Source organism: Micropterus dolomieu, linkage group LG22 (assembly GCF_021292245.1).
Source record: "Micropterus dolomieu isolate WLL.071019.BEF.003 ecotype Adirondacks linkage group LG22, ASM2129224v1, whole genome shotgun sequence".
In the NCBI taxonomy this organism is placed as follows: domain Eukaryota; kingdom Metazoa; phylum Chordata; class Actinopteri; order Centrarchiformes; family Centrarchidae; genus Micropterus; species Micropterus dolomieu.
This window is the reverse complement of record NC_060171.1, coordinates 8,940,149-8,948,994: the sequence shown is the minus strand read 5'-3', so window position 1 is coordinate 8,948,994 and position 8,846 is coordinate 8,940,149. Positions and strand designations below refer to the sequence as shown.

The window sequence follows — 8,846 nt, the reverse complement described above, 5'->3', positions numbered from 1 at the left end:
TTGCCTCTCAATCCCTTCCTGCAGCCACACATGCTCATTCCCAGCCCTCTACATTAGTCTCTCTATCTGTCCCTGTCTCCAGCCCCTGCTCTCTCAGGCCATGTTCTTTTCTTCCCAGACCTGCCATCCTCTTGCCAGCCGTCAGATGCCCTCTGAATTTACCCCTTTTCCTCATCACCTGACTGCCGCACCCATTCACACACCTTCTCCCACTTCTTATCAGCTCTGCACCTGGCCTACTCTGCCCACTCTCTCACCTGTTTCCACTTCCCATCATCAGCCCAGCAGATATTTAACTGGACCATTCCCACTCACTCCTTGCCACATTGTTAGTCATGTTATGTTGCTGTGTACTAATGTCTTGGGTCCCTGTTTCTGCCTGCATTACCTGTGTTTTGATCTTTTTGCCTGTTTATTAGACTTTGGATTCCAACCTGCTCCTTACTGGATTTGTAACAAGTGGTAGTTTTAAAGAATGCTGAACTGTTTCTTGGCCTGAGCAAAGTGACCTGCAAAGCATATTGCTGATTATCCATTCATTGCACAGCAAGTACATTAAGTCAAAGTTGAACCAGAGGGTTTGTCTGTAACTGGTGATGGATGTCTGGGTAATTATTTTTCTACTTTTCTTCATATTCTCCACCAAAAACCTTTTGCTGCTCATGTTTCTTCCCCCAAAATACCTTTTAGCCATGTGGCCCAAATACTTTGGTGAGTACCATAATGTTATTATAATGGTTAGGAACAATGGCCAAAATTAAGATCCAAGTTGTAATAAACTTTATGTTAAAAAAAACTTACATAACTACAGCACAGTTTCTAAGCCTTATCCAATTAGGACCCAACATTACAGCAAGTGCTTTCTACTGACTGAAAGTTAATTACACACAATTCATTCCTCAGCTTGCTACAGACCCCACTCCCCTGAGAGCTGCTTAGATACCAGATTGCCCCTGAAGTCCTCTCGTGACTTATTTGGTTTTGTGGCCAGATCAGCAGAGCAGATGATTCCTTGGGTCCAGTGCTGAATGAGACTTTCAACCTCTCCTCTTCCGTGAGAAATGCACAGTGGTCACCCTACTTTGTTACTCCCTCTGGCTAGAACACTATTGTCATGGAAATCTCTGTTGTGTTTTGCTTGTGTGTGTGAGTGTGCATGTAATACCCTGCAGTGGGGTGGGACAGACTAGCGAGAGTGCCAAGAACAACATAGGGCTAGTCTAATATTGCCTTCCAGCTTCCTTTTATCCCTTCCTCCATTGCACTTCATCTTTCTCCCCTCCTTCACCACCCACCCTCGAGCCTCACCATCCCCTTGCCCGCCCTAGAGCCCTCAAAAAGCATGGAGAGAGGCCAAGAGTCTTGACTGGGCAGGAAATTATGAGGGTGGACCCCCATGCCTGGTCAGATCTGGTTTGTGTTGTTGTTCTATCCAGCTGATAGGGTGGAGCTCTCCCTCCAGGGTTTATTGTGTCACTACATGAAGCCAGGATTCAAATCAGTCAGAATGCACACATGCATGAAAAATGCAAAACAGGTTTTGGTGTCTTTTCCTCATTGGAGAGAATGACAAATACTCCACGCAGTGATGATGTTATGCATGTTGGCTGGCAGTTGTTTTTACAGTTTTCCTAGGTTTCATTCCTTGTTGTTATTCGTAGGCGGGTTTGTGTTTAAGGTGAAAAGTTGTGCAAGTTCTCCCTGTTGATTTTGGAGAATGAAGGCACCAAACGGTAACATGACCAGAGGAAGTGTGGTCCTGAGGTGGTCTTGAATGTGTATGGGCAGGGTGAGGTGGTAGTCAGAGCAAGGCGGGCCAGTGTTCAACACACACAGAGACATGGTATGCAGGACCTGACTGGGAAGTTATTTTAAGGAAGAGACCTTCTGGAAATTCAATCACAGCTGTCTGCCTTCACTGCTTTTCATCACCGATGTTCACACCACCACATAACAATTTGAAGTCCTATAGTGGATGGAAAACAACTGTGTTCCTCAAAAATGTTTATTTGAACCTTAAATTGGGTACAGCATGTTGATTTACCAAACAGAATCCACTTTAAATTCACAACAATTACTGAATATACAACTACTAATGTACTTCAAAGGAACGCTGGACTAATTTTATATGTCAAAGTAAGTTTAATAGTCACAGGGAGTATTACCCAGCCTGTGAAAATAGTTGTATAATGTCTTTCTGTAGCTCTGGAGGAGCTTTGTCAAATGTGAGAAAATTACTCAAAAGATCGCTGGAGTAACTTTTTGTTTCTGGCCACCCAACAAAAGAAAGGCCATTACTCTTCTTCTTGTTCTGTTTTGGTCTCCACCAACTTCTTAAGGAAATACCTGGCTTTACATCTGCTGAATGCTTGACAATGTGCAACAGCTAGTTACTAGCTTTGTCTGCCACTTGGTGCTGAAGAGGTACAATAGCGTACAGTGAGTTTATCAAAGCTTTTTTACTGAATACAGGTGTTGTGCTGGAAAGGAGGTTGATGAGAGCAGTAAGAATGAACCAAAACATGTTTCCCCAGGTCATCAAATACCGATGTTTTGTTACGCCCATCTGCATTGCACCAAGCTCCTGGAAGAAAGCCTTAAGGAAGTCAGGTGACACCGTATAAAGAGCAGAGCAAGGAAGTCCACATATGGAGGTGGATGGATGGGTCAAACAAACACAGGACTTTGATGATTGATCCTTTATTAACATAAAAACACAATTTTTTTCATTCATGTTGCATATCTATCTTTCTGTGAATGAATGTCTTGATATCTTTACTAAGTACAAAGTGTTTTTACTTTCCATATTAAGATGAATGAAATAACAAGGGAAAGATGTTATATAAGAAAAAGGTCACATCTGCCGGTAAAACAGCTGTTAAAGAAAGTTAAAGTGATGAAAACATTTTAATTGCCTAAACTGAAATATGTAAAAGGATGGGTGGGTGACATAAGAACAAATACATTAGCTTTTGTTATCTCTGGAATGTAATCAGCAACTTTTTTTCCACATTAGTACTTCCAAGGAAACGTCTGGTCTTCCAATATTTGCAAGAATATTTATTGGCACTTCTACAGTAAAAGCTCTCAGGAAGTTACAAAAACCAGGAATATGACTTGTTTACAAAGTGGGTGGATGTTTTCACTCCTGTCATGGGAGATTCAGTGGGATCTGTCTAATTGCTGGTCATATCTTTTCACAGTTAAATCTCCAACCATCCAGGAATGCTTAAAACCACAATCAGAGGGAGTGAAGAAAAAAGTCATGAGCTGCAGACTAGAAGGGAAAAATGTTGGCATCTCTCCAAAGCCGAACAACCAGTGGAGAAGGTTTGAATTTTTTTGTCTTATATCTTTTTCCCCTTGCTCTGTGTTTGGGCTCTGACATTTGCACAGGGCGTGATGTGAACAGATTACCACGTCAACCCGTACACTCCCGCATTGTATATCACACTCTTAGTTGTGCACTGTTTGATAATGCTATCTGGGAACTGTATTTTCCTACTTTAAATTTCACCTTTGAAGGGTTATTAGCTAATTTATTAAACTTGCGGCTTCACTGAAATGACAGAGATATTACAGATCTTTGCTGGGCTGATGGGCAACTTCCTGTGTCATTTATATGGTTTGGTTTTGTGGTTTTTGTTGTTTGTCTTTCCTTACCAAACAGCATTTTCAAAATCAGTGTCTTTTTCCATCTTTTAAGAAGATGACATCAAAGACGGCATTGCCTGAAAATCAACAATTAGCCCTCAGATGCTAACAGTCAGGGCTTGTTTTCCTTTCATCATCAATAATAATGCAAATGGGAGCAGCATCTCATGAAATGTTCATGCCAAAGTCTTTCTGTTCTTATTCTCATACTTTGTGTTTAGTGATGGATGTTTTATCTATGAGGTGATTAGCAGAATTTGCTACAAGCATTACCATTTTATAACTAAGTCACACTCTTTCCAAATCACTGTGGGCAAATAAAGTAAAACTCAAAACGTAAACTAAGCAAGAGTGATGTGGTACTGTATGAAATCATTGAAATATGAAGCAAAGAGTGATGAATCACTGTGCATGGATGTCTGTGTTATTGGAATTAAACCCTTTAATCACGCTTGGCCGTATACTTTCTGCAGTCTGATGTTAGTTTTCCAATGTTGACGTTTGCTCTGTCCATTTCACAGACAGATTAGGTCGTCCCAGGGGAGATGCGGGTGGGGGCAGTTTGGTATGTGACAGTCTGACAGAGGCTGTCATAATTATCATGTCATTCCTGTGTCTGTTCAATACATACATTTCTCCTCTCCTCTTAAATTGAAGGGAAAGGTAAGACTTTTTTATTGGCCTGTGCAACCATAACATATCTGCAGGGGTTTATTGATCAATGTCACTGACCTGATGTTTTTTTTGTGGCCACTTGCTTAGATTTTTGGATTTGGATTTGGCCTGTGTGCTGTTCAAAAGCAAAATTACCTGCTTATAGTACTTGAAGTTACAGAACACAATGGCTGTGTCCCAAATCACTACTCATTCACTACTCCTTACCCCCTATATAGTAAGTAGTGGGTGATTTCGGATACAGCCAATGTTATAAATTAAAGCGCAGCCACTTACTGTTTAACTTTCTGCTGATGCCAGTTTCTTAAATGCTACTTTAATCTGAACTGTTTGTGCAGTCAGTTTTATTTGCCACAAATAGCCGGTCTGCCAAGTGTGGCTAACTGGCAACACATGCATGGACTGTGCATGTGGATTCTGCCTGTATGAGTTTGAGACAGCTACAACTCTGACTCCCTTTGTATTTCCCTTCCCATTCATGTCTCTACGTTCAGTAGGTGGAGTCATTGAGCCCTAGTATTAGCACAAATGTTTCTCTAAAGTTGAAAATTTGTCAACTTGCCTCAGTTCTGCGCTGCTTTTTGCCAATTTGTATCTGTTCACATCCACTCAACTCTTTCCCCTGACTTTATATGTAGTCATGCTGCGTCTAAAATTCACTTTTCATTCAGTCTCAACACAGCTTGCATGAGGTTGTGGCTCACTTTCCATTTAGCTTGTGTAGTAGTACCAAACACAAGAAGATGGTTCAAAAACTAAAACACCAAGATATACTGTGCCTTTTAACTCAACTGCCACTGTACCATAAACAGTTGTGGCTAATCGCTCGTCAATAGCTACAGGGACTTCCAATTATTTTCCCAAAGCTCAGAGGTAATGGGTAAAATGTCACAACCAATACCTAACTACCTAAGAAAGGTTAACAAATACAGGAATTTAAGTTACTTCTGCTGAGATAATATGATTGTATTGTTTTTACAAGGCTATGTGACACTGAAGGGGTTGAGGGTTTAGAGTCTTGCTTTGTCAGAAACTAAGGGGATATGTGTTAAAGGTTGTCTAAACAGTCAAGCACAGTCATTTTAATGAAACTCACCTGACAGTTTCCAATAAAATGTTGGAAACACCAGGAGAGAGAACAAATGTCACTCATTAGTCTAAGAGAGAAAAAGAGATGACAGAGAAGGGGCTTTTGGATCGGACAGTGGGATAATAGTTTTTTGTGGCTTTTGTTTCCTAAAGCAGGAATGTTGTTTACAGGGATTGGACAGAGTCTCAGGAATGCAGACTGTGCTCTGAGGAAATGGCTGTTGTCTCCAGAGGGAACTTCTACAGTCTGGCTGCAGACCCATGAGGAAAGGAGTTGACAGGTACATATTTTATGTGTAGCACAAGGAGCATATTGAACTATTCCTTTCACACTAACAGATAATGTGATGATATAACATACCTGTTCATAGCTTCTGTAAATATCCTCTGAGAATCATTTGAGCCCAGCCTGATACACACCACATTAGCAAACCATGGAGACTGGTTAAATAATAACATGACTTGTTTTCTCTTTGAAACTGCAAACATCAGTAACAACTTTTAAAGCTAGGCTTTAAACATTTAAAATGAGCATGGGTCTACAACTTTATGGCCTAAATATTGCCTCAGGTTTATTATATTATTGTTTTTACAGCTTGAAATTTGGAATCAGTGCCAAATGACAGCCCTGCAATAGGTGAGATGATCCAATTCAGTGAAGGAAGGGTTTACGTTTATTTTTAAGTGAAGACTGTCAATCAAGTGTTGTTCAGCCTACATGAAATTACATCCATCTCAGTCAGAATCCTCTGTGGTGACTTGTGGGATATTCATTTCAAGAGTGCTAAACCTCCTGTTGGATCATTTCAAAGCAATCCAAAGATAGCATTGCTGGTTAACCAGTGCACTCATGCATAATAGGTTGTTATAAAATAACTGTAAATGAGTTAATGAGCAGTTAATGACTTTGGGCACTATGCCTTTTATTGGGGTCAATTGCAAACAGGATGCTTTAATTTCTTCCACATTTAATGTTTAAGTGCTTTTATTGAGCTTTTTGCATCTCAGTTGTCAGTGAAATATTCTTAGCAATCTTGAAACAATCTTTGTTATATTGTTGACTTTTACATCTTGACTTTATTTGGTAAACTGCACCAAAGCATATTTATTAGACACGTATTACTACAACACTACAAGTTAAAAGATATTTTTAAGAAGCAGGATATCATAAGACTTGTTTTTGTTCTTCACAACACATTTACACTGTTTTTTCCCCCCATAATTTCTTTCATTTGATCAACCAGGGTCACAGGTGTATCATCAGGGCACTATAGTATTTCATGACATTTTACCGCCATCTTTCAAGCCTACAAGATGTGGTTCTGAATGTGATGTGATTTGAAACATGAACTTTGGATGGAGTATCACTTTAAACTCAGGTTGGCAGTAGTACTGGATCCTGCAACACTTCATCACTTCAACAGCTCATTAGATGAGCAATCTCTGGCAGCTGTTCAAAAGCCTTCAGGTTGCAAAATGTGATCTGAAATTTCCACTTTGCAAGTTAGTCTTTTCTGTTTCTAGCTGTAAGAAAACTGTTAGAACCACTTCTTAGTTTCTTAATTTGCTGAAACCCTTCACTACGTGAACCATCATTGCTTTACTTCGATGTTCTATACACTTTTATCAAATGTAGCCCTCTCTGGATGAATGTGGGTCAGTAGAAAACAACAGAAAATACCTGAAATCTCTAAAATTATGGTACATGGCTGTAGTTGAGACCACTTAAATCAAGTTCAAGACTAATCTAAGTCTGTGCAGTTTCAAGATAAGTCCAAATTGGGCTCAAGACCGAGTCAGCAACAAGACCAAAGTGACAAAAAATGTGCTAATTCAATAGTCTTACTGTTGTCTTTCAGTTCTAAGTCAACTGTGATATAGTTTCTTTCACTCAGTACAGTCATTTGGATTTTCTGAGAAACAAATATTCTTGTAAAAGGTTACAAGCTATGGAAGTGTGAATCGTATCTATCTCTTTCCACATGCACATTTGTGAATAAAACTATGACTTTTAGTCAGAAAAGGGATAGGTTGTCAAATGACACACTATGGAAAATTCATTCAGATTGGACATACAAATGTCCAATGTAATAGGAATGTAGTTATATAACAAAGGTGAAGGTTTTAAGATACAGCAGTGTTCAGATTAGAACTACCACCACTGCAGTTTCTCTGTGATGACTCAGCAGTGCTGAGACTGTACTTTTGTCTTACTCAATTAAAGACAGTGGTCCGGATGTAACAACAGCATTTTGTGTCCTGGCAGAATTGTTTACAGGCCTTGGATTTGTCTTCACTGTCTCTTTATTTTCCCAGCAGTCCCTGCCATTTCCACAGCTACCTCGTGTCTTACTCACTTGCTATCAAAAGATCTTTGGATTTCACAATCTCTTCTGCAGTCTGCAGAAAAACAAAATTTTCAGCAGAGAAACTATTCACACACAACACAGGGCCTGTGGCACGGAAAGATTTCATCATTTTAAAGCAAAACACACTGGCAAACACACACGTATACATTCACAGACATCTGTATAAGTACCAGGAATAATGTATCACATGTTTTCCTCCCAGGTACAAATTGTGTAAGAGCAAATCAAAAGGACAGAGATTACTGTGTGTATAAAGTATGTTCTCAGCACTCAAAATGCACTCTAATGAATTGGCACTGTGGCACAAGCGGTAACGGGTATTTACTACCGTCTATAGCTAAAAACCTGTCGGAGGAGTTTGTCACCTGATGTGACATTTACAAACATCCTGTCACCTATGGACACCACTGATGTCATCCAGCAGTGACAGCTATGTTGAGGCTTTTGTGGCCTGATTAACTTGTCGGAGGACATAGTTGAAAAAAACTCTACCAGAAAAACATTTTGTTGGGACTTTCCGGAAGAATGTGAAAGCATTTTGGGCCCAACCCACTGGAATGTCCTCTCTTGTAGCCAGGCAAAGTGTTTGAGACTAGCCTGGCTTTGAAATTGGTAGGGTGTTTTTCACATCTGTACTGGTAATAGGAACCTAAGTTAGATACTTTTATTCAAAGTGCCCTTCAGGACCATCAGATCAAACATGCATTGTAAGAGTGGAGCCAATGGATATGTGACCTTTACCCTCAGAGTGTTAGCACCTTTGATCTACACAGATCAGATAGATACTGAGTGGTTGTTTATGTGAGTTTTTATTATACAAAGCCAGTTCAGTGCAGCTAAATGGCACAAACACTGCAAAGGTAAAACATCCCAATTCCAATGCCTTTACCAAGCCATTTATTATCCAAATATGTTTTCACTTGAACTGCTGGACAGGCAACATGTGACATATGTTGTAGGTGGCATAACTACGACTTGAATATGGAATTCCTACTGAGTTGAAGAAAGCCCCTCAGCCACCTGATATACACTGTATGATGGGTAAGTACAAAAAGATAC

The 8,846-nt window shown here is 39.9% G+C and overlaps 1 long non-coding RNA gene across 3 annotated transcripts; it reads left to right on the top strand.

Moving 5' to 3' along the window:
- The first annotated feature begins 365 nt into the window (after positions 1-365).
- LOC123962050 lies at positions 366-7,647 on the top strand. 3 transcript variants are annotated; one of them, XR_006822843.1, is made up of 5 exons: positions 366-608; positions 3,204-3,330; positions 5,590-5,699; positions 6,014-6,055; positions 6,663-7,647. It is a non-coding gene; the product is annotated as an uncharacterized LOC123962050 (long non-coding RNA). The 3 variants fall into 3 exon arrangements; XR_006822842.1 differs by having other exon boundaries at positions 6,014-7,647; XR_006822841.1 differs by lacking the exon at positions 366-608 and adding an exon at positions 621-1,054 and having other exon boundaries at positions 6,014-7,647.
- Positions 7,648-8,846: the final 1,199 nt, after the last annotated feature.